This window comes from Eumetopias jubatus, unplaced genomic scaffold (assembly GCF_037043125.1).
Source record: "Eumetopias jubatus isolate StellerSeaLion01/CBP00866 unplaced genomic scaffold, mEumJub1_p1.0 scaffold_3, whole genome shotgun sequence".
NCBI classification, from domain to species: Eukaryota; Metazoa; Chordata; class Mammalia; order Carnivora; family Otariidae; genus Eumetopias; species Eumetopias jubatus.
The window spans coordinates 95,202,733-95,230,104 of NW_028274809.1; positions in this window are offsets into that span (position 1 = coordinate 95,202,733).

Sequence of the window (27,372 nt, forward strand, 5' to 3'; positions counted from 1 at the left end):
TTGCCACTTAGAACTTGGGCATTATCTACATTATATTTATTTTTACTTCCAGAAGGAACCATTGTGAAATTGACTGTTGCAATTATATACTCTTGCAAGCTAATCATCTAGCCAAATGCAGCTTTGTAGTCCCAAGAAAACAATAATGTAAGGCTCATAGTTAATAAAATACCCTAGTATTTCCTGAGTGCTTGACAACAGTCTGCAAGGTAAAAGGACATGGCTCTAGCCCCTGGGTTCCAATCTTTTTCCTGTAGCATTTCTCAAGGAAATCTCTGAATCAAGTGCAGTTCAATGGGTAGCATGGCATTTTGTTAGATATGTTGCCATCTGGGAGAGAAGAGAGGTGCTTATTTGCATGAAAGTTCTCTTTATTCTGTGGCTGTTTTCGTTTGTCTTAACGTAACTGTCACGGGCTACTAGGATCATAGCAAAAGGACTCAAGAGCCAACTTTAACCAGGCTCCACTGGTCAAAGATGAAACAATTTGAGGATCAAATAAGGACATTAATTTCAATAGATGGATATTCATCAAATATAATTAAAGTCATGAATTCAAAATGACATTGGGAGGAAAAACCCTAATTGCTCACCATTGACAGATGCTAGGGAACCAACTCATTATTATGAACGCTAAAGAGAAAGAATCAAATATTAATTTTGTCTTTCCTATACAAACTGTACCACTGAGTAATCAAATAGTAAATAATGAGAAATTTATATTTGTAGAAGTATCCAGCTAATAAGTGAAGAAGGGATGTAGCATTGGATGAATACCATGACAGAACCACTAATAAATGAGTGGATCTTGGCACTGAGAATGAGTGGCTGCTAACATCACAAAAAGAGAGGTAATGATGTGCCTCCTGACTAAAGAACACAGCGCCACCTTTGAGGTAGCATTACCAGTGGATGAACCTTGAATCTCAACAAGGCTCTAGATGCAACCACCAATTTATAGGAAATGCAGAGGACGGAGGATCACATCAGGAGACACCACGTGATTGGAGATGGCAAAATCCAGACTGGAAAGCTCTACAAGATAAATGAGCTTGTTTCTTCAACAATGCATTGTAAGAAAAAGATGAAGAGGAAGAGGGGAACCCATGAATTGAAAAAAAGTTAAGAAATTTATCAGCCAGCCATAATGCATGGATCTCATCTGCATTCTGATTCCATAAACAAACTATAATAAATGATTAACATTTGTGTCCATTAGAAATTTGAACACTGATGAAATATTTGATAATAAAGAATTATTAAGATTTTAGGTGTGATTTGACATTATATTTTAAAAAGAACCCTTTGGAGATAACATGTTGAAATATTTATAGATGATATATCTGAGATTTGCTTTCAAGTAATACAGGGCAGAGAGTTAGCTGAGGACAGAGGTGAAATAGGACTGGTTCTGAGCTGAACATAGTTGGGTAATAAGTTCATGGGATTTATTATATTGTTCTCTCTCTACTTCTGTGTATGACTGATGTCTATTAGAAAAAAATTGAAAACAAGTATCTTGGCAAAAAGCAGAGTGGTGGTTTAACTAGTTCTTTCAATGGCAGATGGAGGTGACTGATGACTATATCATTCATTGTGAAACTTATTTATGTGAACATATACCTATATGTGTGCTTTATGTATAATGCAATTTTTTATATTATAACATTGGCTTGTATATAATATTATATATATTTATTTACTCATATATTATTATATATAATACATATTATACCAGTATTATCTAGTCAGTCACCAGGTTATCTCAGTGATTTAAACGTATTTAAATAATTGTTAAAAGGATTTGCTTAATGCAGTACCTGTTACTATTTCTTCACATGAGAAAGGTAGTTCCAATTGTGGAAAACACAAATTTCATTCATTAGTTTGCTCTTTCCAAAAACAGTTCTCAAGGATCCACCATGTGCCAGCACTAGGCTGATCTCTAAGAATAAAAATCAGTTTAGTCATGGTCCAATCCTGGAGAAATTCATTTTCTAGAGGGAGAGACAGACAAGGAAAACCCACAGAGCAGCAGAAAAACAGCCATGTGAGACACGACTCATAATGCCAGGGTCAGTTGGTCCTGGAGAGAAGGGGTACCCTGGCTGGCGGGCTGATCCTGAGCGGGGCAAAAAGGGCAGGGGAGGAGATAAGGTAGAAGGGCTGTAATGAGAGCAAGGTGCTCCGGGAGGACATTTACCTGGCTTTTGCTCAATATAGCTGGATCGTTGTGCGTGAGGAAGAGTGAGGAGAACAGACACTGGTTGGGGAACATTTAGTGCTGGATATTTTGGAGGCTGTGGAGAAGCAAAAGGGACAAGCTCTTGTAAGGGCCTTAACATCTCACCCCACAGAGTTCCTGTCCTGCTCTTGACCATGACCGCTAATGTGAAACAAAGCCTCTCTCCCTCTCAGATGCTCCTCCTCAGAATTCCATTTGCACACTCTCTTCTTGCCAAGCTTTCTCCTCTGCAGCTTTCCTTCTTGACCTTCTGGTCTAGTCTCTGTCCTAGCCCAGGCTTCTTTTTCTTTCTCCTCAGTCTAAATCTCAGAAGGGCAAAGGCTCTGACTTTCTCTGTACTGCATTTGGCCACAACTGGACACAATCTGCATTACTATTCATCAGTGACCTTCATGACCTTTGTCCAGTTTAGTTCGTCAACTAGAAAGGACTTCGGGAATTAAACAATTATTTTTTTTTTAACTTGAAAAATGATCTCAAAGTGGTAGCATGTATTATATGATCACTTATCTCTATTGCTTTGGTTTAACTTACCCCTTTAGAAAAAAACACAAAAACTTAAGTAGTCCAATGAGGGCAAGTCCTTGTCATTTATTGAGAGCTTTTTCTTAGTCAAAGCAAAACATTGGCATTCTTAGTTGTTCACTTATTTACACTACAGGAAACCAACAGTTATGCAAAGCCACTGCCAACATAATCACGAGCTGCTGTGTGGAGTCTTAAGTACCTCATGGAAAAATAACTCTGAATTGGAATTCTTCCCAAAAGCCAGCTTCATTAATGCTTTGACAACTGAGGTAGGCAAAAAAAATCTAGAAAGAGGTTATAAATGTGAATGGCTGTTAAACCTTTCAGCAGGGTGATTTAGTGTAAAAACTGTAAGATATTAGCACAAATGCTCTTGCAATAGTACCATGGCTGTGTCATGCCTTTAATTTACCTAGAATTAATTGTAGGTTTAAGATGCTTTATAGTTTAATGAACACACAGAACACAGCCTCAAGCGTGTTTTATTAACCTGGCTGTGCCTTGTGTTTCAAAACAGTCTTTGAAAATGTGGGAGACAAGCTGTGTGTGTACATGGGTGTGTACACGGGTGTGTATGTGTGTGTCTGTGCAAATATGTGTGTGTCGCCACACGAAGCAATGTGGAGCAGGATGGACATGGGTAGAGGGTATAGTCTGTTGACATGGTCATTCTCAAAGCTACCATTTCATTATGGCAATTAAATCTTAGATGGGCACTTTTTGGGCCCTTGTCTTTAAAAGGAGTTTCTGATATTTTTCTTTTGTTCTTTAAAAAGATTTTTTAAGATGGATTTTGTCATGAGTACTTCCTAAATACATATTCTTTGCTTGGAAGCGAAAAGCAGGAGCTATGAACAGAGAGCAAGAACTTTGGAAACAAGAAGGGTTTATAAGGTTATTGGAAGCTTTTCATCCTTGCTGAGTAAACAGGAGAGTGATGGTAGACACCATCTTTCTGAACAGAACTGTTTACATATTCTGAGAACTGATAGACACAGATTGGACTTCCAGAACTTAAATGCCTGCAGCACTTCAAGAGGTGTTCCTGGAGGGCTTTTAATATTTTTCATTAGTAGTTACTTGGCCACAGTCTCTCATTTATAGTCACACCCCCTATTTAATGTGCCAAGTTAGTTCTTCTGGTCTCTGGGCTACTATAGATGACTTGATCAACTTGCCAAATTGCAAGAAGAGGGTGATGAGAGTTCACTGTGTCAGTGATGACCATGGTGGCCAACGATGGTTGAGTCCACCAGTGCACCAGGCTTTGCCCAAAGCATTTACCTCAAACCTTATTCAGTACTCACCACAAGCCTGTGGGGGAGAACCAGTCGTTATTGCTTTTATGCAGGTGAGGAAACCAAAGCTTAGTGTGGCCAAGTCAAGACCCAAGGACACAGACATATGCATGGCAGAGCTGGGCGTGCAGTGTGGGCAGCTGACTAGAGGGTCGCTCTTGGCCCTGTGTTTTTTTTTCTTGACTATTGCAAGTCTCCTAAACCAGGACTCTACTCGGCCTCAGTATTTGCCAGGAGACCGGTAATTTCCCTCCAGATAACTAGATGTATGCGAAGTTTCCAAGCTGTCCGTGAATCACATTGACCCTTTTTTCATTTAAAATGAAAAGTAATATTTCTAAACCCATTAGAGAAAATCAGAACATTTTTTTCAGATTTTAACTTTTAGTATAAGTGTGACAATGCTTATTATAAAGTTTAAACATTATAAAGTTGTAATACGTGAAATTTTTCTCTATTTCTTGGTGTTGTTGTTTAACTCTCTTCTCACGTTCCTCTTCATCCAACCACCTCTAAGCCTAATTATACTTATTAGTTGTAGCTGAGGTTAAAAATTTGGAATCTCTCTATTTATGTCTCTGTCTCTGTCTATCTGTATCTTTCCCAATGCCCTCCAAAACACTACTTGACACTGTTAAGTGGAAAGACTCTGAGGCTCACCTCCCTGGATTCAAATCCCGATTCCACCATTTATTAGCTAAGTGATTTTGTGCTTGTATTTTCTCCATGCTTCAGTGCCCTTATCTGTAAATGGAAATAATAACAGTACCTATATCATAGGTGTATGTGAAGAGGACACGTGGTAATACATAAAGCAGTTAGAACAGAGATGGGCACAAGGTAAACCCTCAATAAGTGGGCTATCTAGATCTATATCTCTGTGCGTATACATGTCCATGGAAGTGATAATATATAAATTATTTTGCATCTTGTGTTTTTGACTTAACAATATATTATTTTAGTCATATAAAACTGCTTTAAAAAAACTAATACAACATTCCATTGCATACATGTAACCTGTTAGACTTTTAGATGTGTCTATTTTCCATTCTTATAAGCAATGCTCTAATAAACTTCTAGGTACATAAATCTCTGTGCATTTGTCTGACTATTGCTGTAGGATAAGTTTCTAGAATTGGAATTGCTGATAAAAATAGATGCATATTTAAAATTTTGCTTGAAATTGCCAAAATGCTCTCCCCAAAGGCCATATCAATTTACAATTCAGAATGCCAAGATTGGATGTGCCCATTTCCCCACAATCCTGCCAGTGCTAATTATGAGAATATTTTTTTGATCTTTATCTGACTGGTTGTTGAAAATATCTTATTGTTGTTTTGATTGCATTTCTTTGATTAGTAGTAAGGTTAAGCTTTTATAATGAGTAAAATGACTCTTTGTAGTCATTTGTGAATAGGGCTGTTCTTATTTTGCCCATCTTTTATTGGAGCATTTCTTAAATTGATTTTAAAAATTTTTATCTATTAAGGATCTTAACCTCTTACTAGTCACATATGTTAAAAGTAACCACATATTTGTTGATCTTTTCCCTTTTTTAATGATTTTTACCCTTAGAAATTTGAAATGTATAATAGACAAATCTGTGAATCTTTTCCTCACTGAATATTTTCTTTTAGTAGCTTTTTAAAAAATATTGAAATGTATGCCAAATAGGATAGCTCTATAAGTATATGGTGTGAGGTAGGGAATTTAACTTCATTTACCCCTTAACAAATAAGCAATTTTTACAGAAGTTGGTGAAAGACAAGGAAAAAAATAGATATTTGGAAGAACCATAGAACATGTTAATTTATTTACCCAATTAGTTAACACATATTTCCTGGATGTTTATCATATATGTACTGGACAGGTCAACACTGACCAATAAAACTTTGTGCAATGATAGAAATGTTCTCTATAGGTGCTGTTAAATGTAGTAGCAACTAGCCATAAAGAACTGAATTTTAAATTTTATTTAATTTTAATAAATTAAATTTAAAATAAAGAGCTACCTGTGTCTCTTGGCTACCACACAGGACACTGCAGTTACAGATGATGATGAAATGGCAGAGGGGTGTGTGTGTGTGTGTGTGTGTGTGTGTGTGTGTGTGTGTGTGTGTGTTTGTGTGAGAGAGAGAGAGAGAGAGAGAGAGAATGCATGTGAGAATGCAAAGGGCATAGCCAAATGCTTTCTGTTTGAAATAGTGAAATTGTAGAAAAAGTACAATTTTGTATCTCCTTATGATTTAAGAATAGGAAAAAAAGAAAGTTTGGACAAAAGATAGGATGCATTTTTGGCCTTGAGAGTCCTGGATCCCCAAATGGGAAAGAATGAGTCTGCTGGTCAATAGCCCTTCCTCTGCAAGCTTTTAAACTGCACTTTTGCTTTAGTTCTGCAGACCCCACCTTTTTTCTGCATACCTCATATCTCTTGTTCAGGAAGGCCATAGCAAACTTGCAAACCCAGTGACCTACCTTTATATTAATTTCTCCTTTGTGGGGAATACAATGAGCTTTCTTTTAAAAATGAGCCGAGAAGATACCAATAAGGAACATTCTTGAAGTGGATCCTAACATTTCTCTGATCTTTCCTGGAGGGTTCTATTAGTGTTTCAAGAGTTTGGGGTCATGGTGGTTAACTCGCTTAATACTGAATTGTTCAGGGAGCCCCAAGGAATAGTCATTTAATGATGTACTCGAGTGGTGGAAAGCCTCACAGTTTCTAGGCAAGGAGCCCTTTATTTTTATTTTCAGAAGAAAATGGGCCCATTTCTCTGCTGTGTAACATGTGAACCCAAGCCAGTCAGAATCCTAGCAAAGTTGTTCTGATGGGTCCGGGAGCACGTGGTTGCATGCAGAATAGGTTGTTGACTGGGCATGTGTGGGAAGAAGATGGAGCAGTACCTGCTTGGGTCTAGCGGCACGGGTATACAGGTGACTGAAGCCACGGGCAGGCTGTCAGGCATACCAGCCACCAGATTTACGACAGAGGTAAAAGGCATATATTATGTGCAGAGCCAGCTGGTCACCTGTCAGGTGGGGAGCTGAGGCTGAAAGCAAGCTTCTTAACATGAGGAGATAACAGCTTTATGAGGAATCTGGAGTGGGGGCATCTAAAGGAAAACACTCTATCCTGCAAGGTGCACCTGCGTGCTTTTTCTGTGTTAAAAACCGGAGGAGGAGAAGACAAAAAGCAAGTGCTATTGAAGTGGTAGACCTCGAGGTTTAGAGAGTGTTTGATGTGGCATCTCATGAAACTTTAATCATGAAATTCATTCCAATTCATTGAGATGTGGGGGATGATAGGAACTGACAAGTGGCAGAAGGCCTCCCAGCTCAGGGTGGTGATTTATGGGGAGACAGCGAGCAGGGGGGCTCTGGCTTTTCCTCCAGTCTCACTTAACAGCTTCATTAATAACCCAGATAAACAAGCCAGCTAGTTCATGAATAGCATCTGATATTAAATTGAGAGGTGTTGGGAATAAAAAAGAAATCCTAAACAGACAGTGGGCCCACGTGGGGAGAAACGGAGAATACCGATCAAAGGTAAGTAGAATTGTATTGGGGCATGGAAGAGTTGGAATTTTTTTCTGATAATCTCCATACACATTTGAGGAAAGAGTGGAAATCCTCCAAGTAATAGCTAGTAATTAGTGAGTACCTATTTCAAATGCTCTCATTTAATCCTTATAGCAATTTTATGGTGTGGACTTTATGATCTTTTTTTTTTTTTTTTTTTTTTACACGCAGGAAGCTGAGGATCAGGAAGCACAAGTAGTTCACCAAGAGCCATGCGGAGAGTTAATTGTTACAGGTGCGGTTTGATATCCAGGTCACCAGCCTTTGAAAGCCTCTTTCTTCTGTATTCTTGCTACTCGAAGTATGATCCATGGGTCAGCAGCATTGGCACCACTGGGGGAAATTAGTAGAAATGCAGAATCTCGACCCTTTCCCTGATCCCACTGAAAAAGAATCTGCATTTTTAGCAAGATTTCCCGATGATTCAGATGTGCAAGAAAGTTTGAGAGGCCCTAGTCTACACTCCGTGGATGGGAAAGGAAGATCCTCATGTAGACAACTCTCTGTAATCTTCTTACTTCTGACCCAGGGTCATCTGAGTGCTGTCAGCCTCCCAGTCAAGGTAACTGCCAGCCTCACACAGCCCTTGGTGCCCACAGCCTCACCTGTGGCCCTGCCTTTTCAGGAATTAAAACAAGTTTCCAGAGTGAATGAACTCTTACCATTGCTTCATTTGTACCCTGTGTTTACTGCTAACACAGCACTGACCACACAGGCTTGGAGTTTAATTGTTCTTAGTTTCCTACTAGGCTCCGAAGTCTTGGGGGGGAAAGGGTTTGTCTGTTACCCATCGTTGTTTCCCTGGTCGCTAGCACATGGTCTCATATGGCCCAGAGAAGATTCTCAGTAAATGTTTGTTGAGAGACTGTGTGAATGAGTGAATGAACACTGGTAAAGTCTCCTATTCTACCTGGGCTATGTCTCATTGATGACTTTCCCTGGACACTTAAACATCAGGGGTTTGTGGAAAAACATCTGGAAAGCGCTCGAGTTTCTGCCCCACTCTTAACCACAGGTATATTTTCCTTCTAGGCTACAGCAGATGTTCTCTTCTGGCAAAAACCAAAGAAAGGAGATCTATGGTATCCTCTTGATAGTGAATTTAGAAATAAAAAACAGTTGTAAATAAGAAAAATACTTTCACAGATGGAATTTTTATGTTCTCATTTCTGTTGCAACTTGAAATTGTAGTGAGAGGCTAAGGTCAGGACGCATTCATTCACTCATTCTACAAATATTTATTACGTCCCATGATGCACCAAATGTTAGAGATATTCATGTGATCAGATACACATCTTACCCACCCTTGTGGAGCAGAGAGACCGACAAGGGAGATAAGACTTCAATTGGAATAAGTAATTCAAACAGTTATCGAGTTCCAGCTCTGTACCATGCACTGTGCTTGCTGCTGGGGAGAGAACGATGCCTGAGTTAGAATCCCTGACTCAGAGTGGATCACAACCCAGTGAGATCGACACATAGGTATCATTCCTCTGCTGTGGCAAGGGCAGAGACAGAGGGGTGCCAAGGACCCTAAAGGAGCACATAGGCAGACAAAGAATGGGGTGAGGGGGCAAAGGGAAGTGGGTCTTGGAAGAGTTCCTGGAGGAGGTGGTGCCTGGGCTGAATCTTGAGGCATGGGTAGGACTTTGCTCAGGCAAGAAGGGAATGAACATGGAAGTCAAAGTCTCTTTGATGAGATTAAAAGATCAAAGAGCTACATGCTAAAATAAAGAATGCTGATGCGCTATGGGAATTCTGGATACAATTCAGTTGTATCTCAGACAGGTGGGACCAGGTGAAGTGTAGGTAGGGCTTGAGGCACTGAGACCTGAGACAGGAAAGACATTCTATGCTGTGCGTGGTAGGGATGTAAGGGGGACATGCAGGTAGCTACATTTCTCCCTTTCTTTCCCATTCTTGGTCTTTCTTGATCTTTCAACTAAGATGTTAAAATAGTATGTTTTTTAAGTTTTAAAATGAAAAACAAATATTTAAACACAAAAGATAATCATGGGATTCGTGTCATATATCGATTCATTGCTCACTAATGTTGGTCAGTATAGTTGAGCCAGGAGCAAAAAATTAAAGATGTGTGATGCTTATATTCACTTTCTAGTCTTGTCAGTGTTTCTCTGTAACTAACTATATGAAAGCCTCTTTTGAAGATGGCTTCCAAAGTCTAAATTAGAAAGGCCCTTGAGAATGTTAAGCCTAGCTCAAAGGGTTCTTCTGGCCTAGCTACATGTTACAGTGGATTTTTTTCTTTTTTTTTTTTTTTGAACTGGAGAAGTGATCTGCTGAGAATGTGATGGGTCTGCTTTTTGGTAGGATGGGACACGTCAGTTCTAGTGCACACAGTCACTGTCTGCCCATTCCCTCCAGGTACTATCACATTAGGGTCCCCCTAGGGGACAGAGTTTAATCTGGTGTCTCCAACAGGGTCTTCTCCTGATGGCGAAAAATCCCCACTCTTCTCATCCCTGGGACCAAGATGTGAAATTTGCCTGTAGGGCAAGTCAGTGATGAAATACTAGGAAAAGCTTCTGGGCACTCTCCTAATGTATTGATGGAGAGACTTTGGTTAGGAATTCCAAAGCAATTTAGCACAGAAAAGCACTTAGGTAAATGGATGTGAGCAGAGGGCACCGGGGCCCTTGTTTCTATATTCCTCTTCTTGTCCTTCTACTCTTCAACAGGGTAGAAACTTGATCTCAAAACTTCTCTTATTTTAATTTTTGCTGTGTTTTCAAAATAGAGTTATTCCATGCTCTGGGGCTCTCATCTCTGGTATCCAAGATATGAATTACGGGTAACGTGGAGCGTCTCAGTGGATTTGTATGACTAACAACTGCTCATAAATATGAGCATGGTCAGAAACCCCCATGACGACTCTTCACTGAGTCTCCCTAAATCACAGCCAAATCTTTCATGTGAGGATTTTCAGGGAAGCCAAAGGTTATGTTCTCTGCTTTCTTTTGTAAATATGTCACAGTCCATTGGACCCAGAGACCGGGGCCCCTCACAGCTGGTGGGGGAGTCATAGTTGTGGTCTTTATTAAGATTTAAATCACTTAAAATCCCATTTCTCTCTAGCCCCAAACATAAAGAAGATGTGCAATATCAAAAAAGGATTTTCTGTAAGAATCAACTATTTCTTTTAAAAAGTAAAAACACCATTGACATAAGAATGTAATTCTTCAGGTTACAAAATCTATACCACATGATTTTCTTTTTAAGCAAGCACAAATGGTAAAAAATTTTTTAATGTAATGACTCCCCATTGTGGCATTTTTCATATTCAGTTCAAATGATGTATAATAGAGGATATGTTAGTTGATTTACTCCCACAAAATCAAGTGTAGTTTTGGTAATGATGATGGTACGAGTTGTGGAAGTAATGCTTTTATAGTAAAGTGGAATATGGACAATTTTCATGTCATTACTACATAAAACCCATAATTCTCAGCACAAAATCCATTTACATGTAGCTTTAATGGCAAAAACTTGAGCAAATTTCCAAAGTTGGATCTCATATTACCTAGCTTCCGTGAATTAGACATGTTTACTATGAAGTAATATCATAAATACTTAAAATTAAACTACAGCTGTCAAGATGAATAAAATACACTTTATGATCTAGAACATCTCCTTTATTACTAGATTTACTAGCTGCTCACCCCTCACCTTCATTAATCCACAAAACATTTCCTATTCAATCATACGAACTGAGAAAATGCAGTATTTTTGCTTTTAGTGTAACTTTTAAGGCAAAATTGTATCCATGTGTTTGTACTTGTTTTGGTAAGGGAGGGAGGGTGATTATTTTCATTCCCCAAGACTGTAAAGTAATAAATAGCAAATGCCCTTCCCGTGAGTTTACTCTCTTTTGTTTTACAGACACACTGTGCTTGCCATGAATAAGGCATCTGGTTGCTGGAGGCCTGGTGGTGGACTCAGACAGATTTGGGCCCAAACTTAGGTTATTCTGTAGTCTTAGGCAAATCAGTTAAACCTCTCTGAGTCTCAGTTTCTTCATCTGTAGAAAGGGGATAATATCTAATTCTCAGCTTTTGTGAGGATTGGAGATATTACATATACAATTAATATCATACCTAGCTCCAAGTTGGTTCTAAATGAATGTATCTATTGTATGACAGATAAATGTACAGAATAAATGCTAAATAAGTGTCTTTATTCTACACTAGACATTGTGTCCTCTACTGGGAATATAAAAAAAAAGAGAGAGGAAATCCCAGTTCCTATTCTCAGAGAGCTTATGATTTTATAGAGAAGAGAGGGCAAGAGAGACATCTACCCAGCAAACTATAAAATACATCAGACCATGTTTAGACCTCTCAACATGGGATTATGTACAATGCCTAAGGGCCCAAAGGTGCGAGTAATTAATTCTGATTAGGAAAAGGGAATGAGGAGAATCAATGCGAGATTAGGAAAACTTCATTTAAAAAATTACATTTGAGTATCTTGAAGAATAAACAGAATTTTGACAAGTGGAAAAAAAGAATATCCCAGCAAGAACAGATAGTGTCAGTAAAGGTGCAGTGGCATGGGACATGTCTACAGAGCCTGAACTGTGACTTGGCTCTTCCCTGGTCTCCAGTCTGCCTGCCCACCCTGCAGACTTTGGAGTTGCCAGCTTCCATAATTGTTTGTATGTGTATGTATACACGCACACACACACACAGATCTTTTTTTTTTTTAAGATTTTATTTATTTATTTGAGAGAGAGAATGAGTGGTGGGGAGGGACAGAGGAAGAGAGAGAGAGAGAGAGAGAGAGAGAGAAGCAGACTCCCTGGTGAGCAGAGAGCCCAACGCAGGGCTTGATCCCAGGACCTGGAGATCATGACCCGAGCCGAAGGCAGATACTTAACCAACTGAACCACCCAGGTGCCCCACAAAGATCTTATATACAGATATATATTCAAATTGTTTCCGGGCGCCTGGGTGGCTCAGTTGGTTAAGCGACTGCCTTCGGCTCAGGTCATGATCCTGGAGTCCCGGGATCGAGTCCCACATCGGGCTCCCTGCTCAGCAGAGAGTCTGCTTCTCCTTCTCACCCTCCTCCCTCTCATGCTCTCTGTCTCTCATTCTCTCTCTCAAATAAATAAATAAAATCTTAAAAAAAAAAAAACAAATTGTTTCTGTTTCTTTGGAGACCCTGACTAGCACAGATATGCAATTCACATTTAAAAGCTTATATAAGGAGTGCCTGGGTGGCTCAGTCGGTTAAGCATCTGCCTTTGGCTCAGGTCATGATTCCGGAGTCCCAGGATAGAGCCTTACTTTGGTTGCCCTGCTCAGTTGGGGGGTGGGGGTCTGCTTCTCCCTCTTCCCCTCACCCTGCTCCTGTTCTCTCTTCACGTGCTCTCTCTCTCAAATAAATAAATAAAATTTTTAAAAATAAATAAGTAAAAGCTTATATAAAATTGAGAGAACTTGCTCCTATCTAGGTATGAATGGTCATATGCAATGTCAAGATACACTCTTAGTTTCAGTGTTTCCCAGAAGAGATCGAACTCTACTATTGGAGCGATCCACTGTTCTTGTTAACTCACTACTTCTCCACTTTCTCAAGACCCAGCCCTGGTTACGTGGCCCTCCAGCAGTGGTGTGGTGGACACGGCGGGGCTGAGGAGTGCTAACTATGTGCTATGTTCCTGAAGCCTCCTGAAATGATTGCGTCCCTTGGCCTCTCGTTTCACTTTACGGCTTCAGGAACCAAGGAGAATAAGGCACATGTTACCTTGTCGTGCTTTGTACATGGCTGTCTGAATTCCTTAACACCTGAATGCACAGTACCAGATTCCGAGGTTTGCAGCCACTTGAGCTGAATTATTCCTAAATGAAAACTAAAAGTCATAATATCTCATCTCTCCGTGTCCTGCAACAGCTGATGTGTGCTGCCTAAAAACCAGGTCCTACCCCATCTTACTGATGCTTTTATTATAATAATAACATCTTCATATTCTTCCTTCAGTTTTATCCGTCAACAACATTTACTTATTAAATTCTATGTCAGGTATTGTTCTAAGTCTTGAACATACAGCGGGCAATAAGACAGACCTCTTCATGGACCATTTCCATAGACTATCTTCATGGAGCTTAGAGTCCAATAAGGAAGATGGGCATAAAAACTACAAATAACTAGCTTCAGTTGTGATAAGTACTATTGAGGAGACCTATAAGAGGTCTTTGAAGTGTATAAACATACTTTCCTGCTTTATTAGAGGCACGTGGGATACACGTTATCTTTGTCTTGACCTCTGGGTCACCCTGAGGTATCCAGCAATGTTTTAATATTGTATGAAATAAGTAGCACACTCAAATAGGGTAGCTGAGGAGAATACAATAAAAGGAATCCTTACAAAGACGTAGGCATCTCTGAGGGGATGAGGGAGGGAGCAATTTCCAGAACACAGATTGTGTTGCTGACGGAAAGAGCTGCCTGACGGGAGCTGTTCTCCTCAGTCAACCTGCAGCAGTGTTATCAGTTGGGGAATAAACACCCCTTCACTCCTCTCCAGCCCTCTCCTCTGCTGAGACAACCAGTAGTCTGAGGTCAAGGGGGCTTACCAAAGGGTTCTTTCTGTAGGGCAGGGTGTGAAGGGTGAGAAGGTGTCTGAAGTGGGGAACGAAAGATGATTACCTTCATCTGATTGTTGCCAGCAGGTCTGCATCTAACAGCCTTTTCCAGCATCCTTCATAACTTCAATAGTCTCATGAATGGTCTCCCTGCTTGCATGTACTGTTGTCCCTTTTTCCCCAGCAGCCAAACTGATTCTAGAAGAATCCCGTAGACCAGATAATGTGCTAACCTAATCCTCAATGCTTTAAAATCAGCCACTTGCTTCCCATCGTCCTTAGATTAAACTCCAGACTTCCATAACTATAAGGCGCTACTTGAGCAGCGTGTCTCCTTTTCCAGCTTCATTAGGTACCATTCGCTCCTTGTTCGTTATAGCCTGGTCTTCCTGTTACCATTTATGGCAAGCTTGCTCTTGCTTCAGGAACTCAATATTTTCTGTTCTCTCTGCCTAATGGTCTCATAGCTGGTGGTTTTCCTCTTCTATCTCTTCTTCCTTTCCTCCTCCTCTTCTTCTTCCTCTTTTCACCCCCTCCTCACCTCCTTATTATTAAAAGTAATTCACTTTCTTGAGGTATAACATCATCCGTTAAAGGGCCCAAATTTTAAGTATGCACCTTGATGAATTTTTATGTAGATTTTTATTTTTATTTTATGTGTATATGCCCATAAAAACAACCACCAGATCAAGATATAAAGCCTTTCCAGGCCCCCCGAAGGCTCAGTTGTGCTCCTGCCACTCGATGTCTACTCCTTCCCCAGAGGTCAAAAAGTATTCGGAGCTCTATCACCATAGAGCAGTTGTGCCTGTTTTTGAACTTCATATAAATGCAGTCATACAACATGTACATCTTTGTGTCAGGATTCTTCTGCTCAACAGAGTGTCTATGAGAGCTCTCTGTGTTTTTTGCTGATACCAGCAGCTGCTTGTTTTTGCTCTGTAGTATTTCACTGTGTGGACACACTAGCATTTATTTATCCATTCCACTGCTGAAAGACATTTGGTTCTAGTTTTTGGTTATTATGACTAACACTGTTATGGACATTGTGATGGGTATATACCCAGGAGCGGAATTGCTATACCAGAGGATGGGGGGAAGTTTGGCTTTGGTAGACACTGCCAAGTAGTTTTTGAAAGTGGTTGTACCAGGGTACCCTCCCAGCAGCAGTGTACAAGTGCTCTGCTCAGCGTATGAGAGCACGTCCTTGTCAGCACTTGGTACTGACTGGCTAATTTTAGCCCTTTTGGGAGGTGCAGGGTGATGTCTCATCATGGTTTTCATGTGCATTTTTTTGATGACTAATAATATTGAGCAACATTGCATAGGCTTGTTGATCATTTAGATAGTGTCTTTGGTAAAGTACCAATCAAGTGTTCTGCCATTCAAAACCAATATTTGACACCTGGTTTTTTTTTCTAGCTTATAGAAGTTCTTTATGTATTTTGGATATGATTTCTTTGTCCAACACTTGAACGGCACATATCACCTCCTGGTCTGTAGCTTGCCTTTACTCTCTCAGTAATGTCTTTTGATAAACAGAAGCTCTGAGGTCAAATTTAGCAACCTTTTCTCATGTGGCCAATGTTTTCTAATACATAAGAATTTTTTGTATATATTATTTCTCATTATAACCTCCTCAGACAGCCCTGACCCAGCCTCTTGGTTGTATGTTTTGTTCTTTAGGCTTGTGCTGACCTCCCCGGGCCTGGAGCATGAGTACAAGTGGAGTCCTTTGATATTCCTGCTGGTGGATCAGCAGCAGTGGCTTTGGGTTCAGACTGATATTCACACTTACAAGCACCAGTTGTCATTATAAGCACAACGGACAGGCAACAACACAGAATAATGTGTATGGTCACAAGAGACAGGGCTGGGAGAGTAGGGTCTGTCTCAGTTACAAAAAGCTGTAAGCTTTGGGGTCCTTTCAACTTGCTAAGTAGCTAGTCATATATCTTCTGTGGTGCATTCTGAGGCACTCGGTTCAGATCCCCCATTCAGAACCAAGGTCCTTCTCCCCAACATCTGCCCAGGGATGTTAGCAGCTGATGACTTACAGCTGAGTCTCTTTAAGGGTTTACCCCAATATGAGATATCTCTAAAGAACCATCCCTCCTTTTCTAGGAGATCAGCTGAGGCCTCTTTTGCAAATAAATTGCAATTCATTTCTCCCTCTACCTGATTCCCATGTCTTCACTTCCTCACAGGTACAGATCCTGGGAGCTCTCTCCCAGAAACTTCCATCATGCAAGTCTCCCTCTCAGAATCTGTTCTCCAGACTCAGGACCCTTAGGGGTGTGTGACTAATGCCCCCTTCTCTGCTGCAGCTGTATCTCATCAATATTGGTTCCTCAGTTTCCAATAAAGTCTCAATAATGTGGTACAGGTGCATGGAATGGTGCGCTTTCCTTTTCTGGTTTCCCATTCACCTTGGGTCCAGTATAGGTAGTAGCCTGATGGTTCCCTGAGGTAATGTCAACCATGAGTCAAACCCTTAGGCATCCCTGAGGCTAGAGGGTGACCACAAAACCAATTGTTAATTTTTTTAATTCTAAGATGTTCTAAGGTATCCACACACACACACACGACTGCATATACCGATGCCTACAACAGGAGTGAAAAAAAAGACACCCAGGCTTATTAAAAATGTCCACTAAATGACTACCACAGGCATTGAGTACAGGGCTGAGGGGTGAATTTTAGTTCAGGGGAACAGTGGCCCTTTTTGTTTGCTCTCTGTTTTTGTGGAGAGGCTTGGGATGGCAGGGTGACTACCCCATCTCTGGGACCTTCCTGGTTGTAACAGTACATTTCTGCATTCTGCCAACCCCTGAGTTCCGGCAAATGAGGACCACTGATTGGTTGCCCCATTAGGTCTCATCAGGAAGCTGATTAAGGAAGAGTTGAATTTTTCTGGAAGTTGAAGGGCCAACTCTTGTCAGCACCTACTTACAATGATTAAGAAAAAATTTTCTCATAATTTAGTGAGGCCAAAAGATTTATGCTGTATTCTGAACACATCAGAATTGGATTAGTCATCATGTGATGAAAGAGAGCCATTTCAAAAGTCCATCACATCGAGGTGAAAAGCATGAGGCTTGATAAGTAGGAAGTAATTGGGATGGCATCTCATTTTCAGCTGCTTTCCCTTTGTTATCTTCTGAACAGTGCATGGTTTACCGTTCTCCCCGCGTTTATTTGGAGATTTTATGAAAACGCATAAGTTGTTGACATTTTGGGCACCACTAATGATGAAAACTTATTGTACATTATGCCAAATTGAAGGGAATAGAAATTATAGCATCTTGACGATGATGTGGCAGCAGCAAGAAGCGCAGTGCCTGACACAGCCACAAATTCCAATTAAAGGAGCAGAGCTCCGTGGAGTTTGCATAAAAACACTGTGTTGTGAGAGTGCCCAAGCCCCAAAGCGACCTCCTCCTGCAGTAGCACTCTTAGCTGCTGGGGCACTTCGCCCTGCGGGGGACTGGTTAGGATTGCTTTCTGCTGAAGGGTACAGGGACCTGAGGAAGAGTTGCTACAATTTGTGAGGGGGTTACTTTCTACCATGTAGAGTAAAGTCAAAAGATAGCCAGTCCAGGGCTGCATCTGCTTTATGCCAGTAGGGACCAATTGCTTCTTTCTATTTAGTCATTTGTACCATGTGGTTTTTGTCTTCATGCTTATTTCATGGTTTCAAGATGGCTGCGCCACCACCTGTATTTGTCTGTGTCCTTGTCAGAGAGGAGGGGAACGGTGGGAGGCAAAAATGTGAGTGCCAGATAAGTGAAAAGTGCTTTCTCAGAGGCTGCGACAATTCCTATTTGTATCTCATTAGCTAAAGCTGTGTCACCTGGCCACCTATCCATATGATTGCATACCGCCTATGGCTGCAAGGGGTGAGAATGTGGTTGGCTTTTGTTTGTTTGTTTGTTTTAGCTGGAAACATCATTGCCTTCCATCCCTCCTCTACCTTAAATCAGAGTTCTGTTAGCGGGGAAAAGATGAGGTATGTGGTGGGCAGCTGGTAGTGTTTAGCACAAGATGAGAGCCTCCCCGTCTCCCGCCCGAAGGTAGGTTAGAAATCTATGTCTGATTAGGACATCTGCTTGGATGTAAGCTCCAGGCTATGTGTTACACAGAGTCCCTCAGTGAGAGGAAATGCCAAATGAATGGGAATAAGCAATAGGAAGACTTCATGCAATTCCATGAAGACAGAGAAAATGTCATTTGAGTGCATGTAAGGGGAAAATAATCCAAACTTTATTTATAAGGAATGAGTTAGAAATACTTCATGAATGGATTAATATAGCACATGGTTCATGCAGCACCTAAAATTGTGCCTAGCATTTGCTGTTGATTTGAGAGATTAGGATAATCTGCTATGTCTGCCCTATAGGTGATTATATCCTCACTGGTGGTGTAGGACAAACAGGTGAAAAATGGTAACCAACAGAGTAACTTCTCAATAAGAGGAGAGGTCGCTGGGTTGGGGTGGGGTTAGGAAAGGCTTCACGGAGAAGGGAGGCATGTCTGGGACCTTGGATGGAGGATTTGATTTGGACACAGGTAAGATGGTACAGAAGGCACCGAGTCCATGCACTCCTGGATCTGGATGACCCGTTTTGGTTGAGGAACGGTGAGAAAACCAGCTTAAAGAGAAGTTGTACAGACTGCTAGTTGCCTACACATTATTACCTTCTCCGTTTTCCTTCATAGGAAATCTCCTACTTTATTAGGTTAGGTAATAAGTCCATCTTGAAAACTACATTTCTCGGCTTCTTTTGTAGCAAAAATGGTCAATGAGGTAGAAGTGTTTTAGGATAGGACTCCCTGATACAGTCATAAACGTGCACTTTTTTTGTCCTTGTCTTTTCTTCTTTTCTGTTGCCTAGAACATTGATGTGATGCCTGGAGCTGCAGTGGCCATCTTATGACCATGAGGTTATTTTCAAATTAGAAACTGTAAGCTAAAGATTACAGAAGAAAAAGATATACAGTGCTTGTCCCCTGCTGACCATGGAGCTACCATACCAGTTCCAGACACTTTTATGAAAGTGGGAAAATAAACATTTATATTATGTCACTGTTATATGGGAATCCCATTGTATGCAAGAGAACCTAACTCAAACATGGTTTAGGAGATTAGATTGGAAACATAGGATCAGGCCAATTTATGGATAAAGGAAAAAAAAACTCCACAATTTCTGAGCACCAACTGTCTGTCAGACACTGAACTATGTTTTACATTATGACATTCTGAAGTACCTCCTTTTCTTTTCCCTCTATTATGTCTCAAGCTATGGTTGAGGTAAGGCCAGAGCTGATAAAACTGGCATCGTATCCTCTCCTGACCACTGACAGTTCTCAGTCATACTGTTGTTATGCTTGCTAGTGACCCTGTGGCAGGGAGTTCTTCCCCTGCTGTTCACCGAGGCCAACACAGAGACACCAGAAGATGTCAATGCTTCTCTACTCAAGAGTTCGGACATTATGTTTGAAACAAATCATGGTATTGACAGTTGAGGGCTGGGCCCCAATCCCCAAACCTGGCCACCTAACCACCTTGCCCAGAACAGAGAAGCAGGTCCTAACCAGTATAGATGCACCTCAGGCCTCTCCAGGACCTCCCAGGGGTATCCTCTGTCTTTTTCTAATGATCCTTCTTCCTTCCCTGGTCACTTGGGTGCTCCAGAAAGCAGATGCTGAGGCAGAGTTAGGAGCATGAGCAATTTGGGTAGGGGGAAGGGAGAGATGGAATATCTGTGAAAGATGAAAGGGGAAAGAGCAAGATTGTGCCAGGAGGAGAACTCAGGCTGTGATGTCGCTCTGACCCACCATGGCTGATGCCACAGGGAGCTTGGGAACAAAGATGCCCACTAGTGGGGTCCTGCTCTGGACAGAAATGGTCAGATTCCCTCGCCATCACTGGCTGGCAGCTGCCTAGGAAAAGTATGGTATCAAAAGAGCCGAGACAAAGCCTGAAGATGCTAGCAGCTGGAGGCCATTGGCTAATCGTTCTTCTCGAAGGTGCACAGCAATTCTTCTTGAAAAGATCCTAGGGGCACCTCCATGTTTGTCACAGCCCCCTCGCCAAATTCCTATTTAACCCTCTCTTCTTCCCCAGAGGCTCCCGCCAGACTTCTGGGTCTATCTACCCTCCCTCAGAAACTGTCAAGTTCCAAATTCTCTCTTGCATCTGACACTTTTCTTGACCTTGGTTACCCACTTCCTGCTGAGGCCCTTCTCTGCTGTTTCTGCTGCCATGTGGTCCAGACGATGAAGCACAGTCTCAGGGTCTCCCAACTTGGGGGCCGGGAGGGAAGAAGGTGAGCACTGATCACCTAGAGGGTGGGGAGGGCCAAAAAGCGAACTTCCACACTGGATGCAGCTTGTTCTCAGCTAACATGTTTATAATGCAGCTAACCTCACAGTTGAAAGATGACTCTCCTTCACAGAACCCCTATTCATGTCGTTTTAACACTATTTCCTAAGAACTATAACCCAGGCTATGTTATGCTAAGAATGCATCTGCTTCCTTCCCAAAGCAGCCTGTGTTCACGGGACCCCAAAGGGATCTGGACTTAGCTCCCTGCATTCCAGGTCACCTGGGGAGAAGGAGACTCCACTCAAGTCCACTGTGATGCTCCAGAATGACCCCATTCCATCCTCATGGTCGCCCTGCAATGCATTGCCTTCACATTTAACATCCCAGGCAGCCAAGGTGCCATGTGTTGAGGTAATTGGAAGAGCGGAACGAGGATACAGACACAGATGCATCTGGCAGCAAAGTCCATCTACTTTCTGATGGCCCATGCTCAGCAGGAGGCCTTGAACCTTATGGATCCATCCATCCATTTGTTCCACACATGCTAATTAGGCATTACTATGAGCCTGCGGGTCCCTGATTCTAGGTAGCTTTGGTTTTAGTGGAGGCACAGACCCTGGCTTCATCTGTGACATTAGCTAATGTGGACCAAACATTGCCAGACCCAGGCTGAGCCATTCTCTTGGGCTACCTTCTCACAGCACCCTATGAAGATGTAGGGGATATTTTTAATCTGCACTTTGCTGCTGACAAAGGGGGAGTTTAGCAAAGTGAAGCAATTGCTCAAGGTCACACAGCAGGTAGTGGGAACCTGGGGATTTATTCTCAGGCAGCCTGATGCCAGGGTATGCTGCTGGTCCAGGACGCCACCGAATGCACCAGAAAGGATAATTTGCTGGGTCCACGCCTGGTTGCTGATGCCAATCCCTAAGACCAATGTTGCAGAGTCCAAGGTAGTCATGAGAGATATGGCTGGAATGATCAAAGAGTCTTCCCCTGAGGACTGATTTTTAAAAATAATTTTCAGTTAGCAAAATTAAAGACTACATTGGAATATCGTTTCAAGCCCATGAAAGCCCATGACATGAATACAGACTTTCAAAATTCTGAAGATGAGAAATAGGTGGCCCTCTTGTTCTAGAACACAAAGAGGGACAGGCTTCCCATAGCTGGTGTATGGTGTGAACACTGTATGCTTTCTGTGTTTCGGGAAGAGCAAGCACTTTGCCCTCCCTCAAGCCATTTCTGAGAAAAGCTGTTGTTTCCAACGTTCTTACAGATAAATATGTAGCTTTTGTTCTGATACATTTTATGTGAAAGCTTATTTTAAAGATTTATTTATTTGAGAGAGAGAGAAAGCATGTGTGAGCACAGGGTGAGGGGCAGAGGCAGAGGGGGAGGGGGAGAGAGAATCCCCAAACAGACTCCCCACTGATTGTAGAGCCCGATGAGGGGCTCATCCCAGGATCTTGGGATCATGACCTGAGCCAAAGCCAAGAGTCAGACGCTTAACTGACTGAGCCGCCCAGGCGCCCCTTATATGAACATTTGATACGTAAGACAAACCTAGAGGACTTGCTGGAGGGGAGTGGAGGCTTACAGCAGCCACTGAGTCAGTTTCATGGAGAAGGGCTGAAAACCTCAGGGAAAAAGCTGATTCCATGTCTGCAGGCAAGCAAAAATGTTCATCTTATGATACAACACCACTTTTTGGTCATCGGGCAGCATGAAAAAATTTTAGCAGTCATCAAGCAATGACAGAGTGAGAAATAGGTTTTAGAACATGAAGGTGAGGAAGGGGCCAGAGTCTAGGAGCCTGTGTTTGCAAGTCTGGGAGAGGAGGCTGCCCTGGGCATGGCTGGCCTGGTAGATGGAATCCAGAGGACATGACAGTGAGGAGGTGGATTTCGAGGCATGCATCTGCTTGCTGGGGATGTGTGTGGGGGGAATTAAAGGGAATGTCCCTGTTACCAATTGAGCCCGAAATTGTGCAATGCTGGTGATTTGTGGGGTAGGATGTTACAGTCCAAGCATATGGTCTGAGATATGCTGTAAAGTTATATCCAGTCATAAATTAGGATATGGTCGGGGATAAGGTTTTCATCCAATTATAAGATTTGTGATGCTTATTTTTAATGTTTTTGGTTTGGAACTCAAGAAGTAAAAACCACATTTGGGCTGACTTTCACTTTTAGAATAAGACAGTAGCTTTCGAATCATTTTTGCAATTGCTTCCAATTGCAATTGCTTCCAAATACTTTTTAGCAATAGAATTCCAGTTTCAAATTAAATCTTGCTTGGGGTTCCATGATATTGGATAGACAGTTCAGTATTTTATCAGCATGAATGTATAACATTTATTTTATATAAAGGTAATCAGGGATATATATGGGACTGTTTTGAGGATCCATAATATTTGAAATTAGAACACAATGTTGCAGTCTTTTATCAATTCCAGTACCCAGTTTGTTCCAGATGTTTCTCTTTGTTACCAGAGATATGAGGAAACAGCTGTTTACACAGATAAGGGGTAGTAAAAGTTAAGTGTTTTTAAGTAACTTGATGTTTATATATACCCAGGATACTATTCAATTAACCAAAAGTAGCAGAAGATATTTCATCCCAAGTTTTTCTTCAGAGTAAGTTTTATTGGCACACAAGTCAGTAGATTAGTTATTTCCTATCAGCCAATTTTTTTGAAATTAATATTTAAAAACTGATTCTTTGATAAGTTATGGTTGTGGTACCCAGTGCTATTTCTTTCTTTGGAATGGTTTCCCCATCTCAAATAGCACATGTTTCTGGGCAGTTCTAGAATCTTCTGGGGTAAGTGGGGTGCTATCAGTGATTCATCATTTCACTGGTTTTCAGTCTGTGTTCCTTGTTACCCAAGAGTTTCATTAGGATTTCATTTAAATATATATTAACCATTTTCAAAGTGTCATCTTAAAAAGCACATGCATTTTATCACACTGGAGACATTTTGATGCACTGTGTAATCCACCAGCCCAAAGTCTTTGGAGAGTCTTTGCATCAAGCATCTTGTCACCTTTGGCTAATGGAAGAGTAAACTGATATTGAGGACATATCCCCTATGGAGCAGAGATTTCTCATTGCTTTTGCAATATCCAATTACCCTTCTTTCTTAAAAATGGTACCCCATAATAATGTAGCCAGCTGGAAAACATTTCCCAGCCTTCTTTGCAATGCAGTGTGCTCACATAACCTAGTCCTGAAGTGTAAACAGTGTTGTGTGGTACTTTAGGGTTTTCCTTATGGGAAATTCAGATATATGGTATTCTTCTTTATTGTCCTTCCATGCTTTCCCTTTTTGTTCTGGAGTGTGAATGTGAAGGCTGGAGCTCCAGCAGCCACCTGAGACTGTGAGGCAATCTTGAGAATGGCAGCATAAGGATGATAGTGCAGAGTAATAGAGGAAACCTGAGTCCTTGATGACTGTGGAACCATCATACTAGATCTGTAGTCCCTACCTATGAACTTCTTTCACCACCACTTGTTTCAGCTGCACTTACATATAGTCTAACCTAATTCTGACTGATACTGTCAGAAAGCCTTGGTCTAGAAGAAACTCGGAATCTTTATGTTGGTAGATGTGCCAGTTAATATCCTTCTGATCACATGTAATAGACAGTCAAGTAATGGTGGATTAAGTAATAAAGTAGTTAATTATTTTATATAATAGGAAGTTAGAAGGTGGACAGTTCCAAAGTTGATTCAACAGCTTGGTAATCTCATCATGGATCCAGGCTCTTGTCATTCTTCTGCTCTTCCAACTTCTGCATTTAGGAAATGTCTTCCTCATAGTTTCAAAGTATTTACACACAATTACACTCAAAGAAGAGAGCAAAGAGTTTTGACTATCTTTAAACATCCCTATGATTTCTTTTTAAATTAAGGAATATGTATTTCTAATATACTCTCAAGCCAACTTCCCCTTATTAGGCAGACTTGGAAATATAGACCACTCACTAGACCACTCACTAACAGAGAAATGGATTACCATGATTGACTTAAGAGCAAACACAAGCTATCCCTTGAGCTTGTGCACTTTGCAACCTAAACAAAATCAGGATTCTGGAGAGTAGCGGAGAAGGAATAAGTGATTCCTGGATGGGTAACATAATAGACTTTCCTATGAGATTTTAAAAATAGCATGAGAACTGGCAGGTCAACTAAAGAGCAGTGACCCTAATGGAACTTACCAGTATGCAGGACCTCCTGGGATCTGCCTCTGCCCACAAGGCAGGTGAGAGTTCACTCCGAGACTGGCTCCATAGAAGATGGAGAACACTAGCAGGCAGCAATTTCCTGCGAAACACTGTAAAGATAAGGAGCCCCCTCAAGTTTCTCCCTCTGGGAGTAGGGTGAAACTGCAGGTAACCCTCTGTTCGGCAAAGACCGTATCCACCAGCCTCATTCACCTCATGAACAAAATGTCCACGTCACTTAAAAGGCTAACTTATTGAATAATTTTTCCTAAAGTATATATTATTCTTCCTTAGCTAAAGCATATGAAATATTTTAAACCTTTTCCTTTATTTTTTGGTGGATCAGGGTCATCTTTAAGAACATGGATTTTTTAACAGCATTATTGAAATGTAATTTATATACCACAAAGTACACAATTCAGTGATTTTTAGTGTATTTAGCTCTGTGTGACCATCACCACTATCTAATTGTAGAACATTTTCATCATCCCTGAAAGAAAGCCTGGACTCAGCAGTCACCCCCATTACTGCTCTCTGGCACTCCTCCATGCCCTGCCCCACCCTCCCACCCTTCCCAGCCCTAGGCAATGCCAATCCACTATTTGTCCCTATGAATTTGACTACTCTGGATGTTTCATATGAAGGGCATCACAGAATATGAGGTCTTTTGTGTGTGACTTCATTCCCTTAGAATGTTTTTGACAATCACTCACATTGTAGCGTGTATCAGTGTTGCATTTTTATGACCCAGTAGCATTCCGTTGTATGGCTGTATCACATTTTCTTTGTCCATTCATCTACTGATAGACTACGGAATAGTTTCCCCTTTTTGGCTGTTATGCATAAGGATGCCATGAACAAGTGTACACATGGTTTGGTGTGGACATCAATTTTCATTTCTAAGAGCATCAGTTTTTATAGTGTTTTGCAGAAAAAGATAATATTAAAGAATAGGAGGCATAAATGCTCATGAGTATAAGGTAAAGTATGACTCCCTCATATTGCTTATTTGTGTGACAGTAACGGTGCTGTTAAGCCGGTTGAGAAGAGTTCAGAGGAGGCAGAATCCCAGCGAGGTGAGGGGGGTCAGTAAGGGGTGTGTGTGTGGGAGGCTGAGGACAAGTGTGTGCAGATGTGTATCTTGCTTTAAGCCATAGCATCACTTACTAATCAGTCTTTCCCCCACTGGCTTACATCAGGCGGTCAATTCAACTCAGCAAACAGCTAAACTGTACAAGGCATAGGTGGGCCTCATTAGTTTGGTTGTGGCTACTAAGACTTTCTTTTAATTTTGTCAAATTCTTACTGTTGTCTGGCAGCTGCTTCTGGTTAGTAATGAATTCTTGGTCGGGTGGGGTGTGGGTGTAGGCAGAGTAATTTCAGAATGTTTTCGTTAAGTGCTTAATCTTTCTATAAATCAGACAGCATTCCACCCCACCTGCTTTTTTTTTTTGCAGGTGTGTGTGTTGCACACACATACATGTGTGTGTCTAGAGAGTAATAATGACCACCTTTTAGCAACTTACTTCTCTTGCTAGACAAGTGATTTTTCGCCCTTGTCTGTATGTTAAAATCTTATGGAGGAGTTTTAAAAATGCCCTGGCCTCACTCATAGAGATTCTGATGTAATTGGTTTGGGGCAAGACTGAAGCATTAGTTTTATTAAAATATCCCCAGGTAACTCTTAAGATATATACTGGCTTAAGAACCACTTATATGTGACTGTATGATGGTATGGGCACTTTTCATATAGTATCTCAGATCTTCTCCATAACCTGCATGGTGGATGTTGATACATCCTATTACAGATTTTGAAAACATTTCTTGAGCACTTACTATGTGCCAAGCACTTTTAAGCATTTTACATGCATCAACTCATGTAATAATTACAATGGCCCTTTGGAGTAGGTGCTATTTTCACCTGCATTTTATAGATGAAGAAGCTCAGTCTCAAGGCGCTTAAGGAGCTTGCTCGACATTGTGTAACTAATAAATGGAGGAGGGGAAGGAATTAGAATTGGAATCCACAGTCTCAACCCTCATGCTCTATGACAGAGGAAGAAATAACATTCAAAGGTCTATTGTAGGAAAATAAGTTGTTCGCAAAGCTAGTTTGGAAACCAGTCTTCTCACTTCAAATGGTAGCAATACTGCTCCTACTACCGATGATGATAATAATAATGAAAATAATAATGATAATAATAATAATATCATTCCTAACATTTTGCTACAGACTTGATGCAAAGGAACTTATTTAATACTTGTATCAAATTGCTGAAATAGCTCCTACAATCTCCATGGTTTTTTCAGATCAGGAGATTGAAGCTGAGAAGGGTCAATGATGGTGCCTGAGGTTCTTGGTGGAGCTGGGATTCAAACTCAGGTGTGGCTGACTATGAACTGCCACTCTCCTTGGCACTCTATGTATATAAACATCAATGTACACACCCAAGAATATTGATATTCCATTCAGCCCTTCCAGTGGCTCCTTTGTAGGGGCAATTGGATTCCAAAGAGTTTTTAAAAAGTCACCCGAAACAGTTCTTTTTATTTGAAT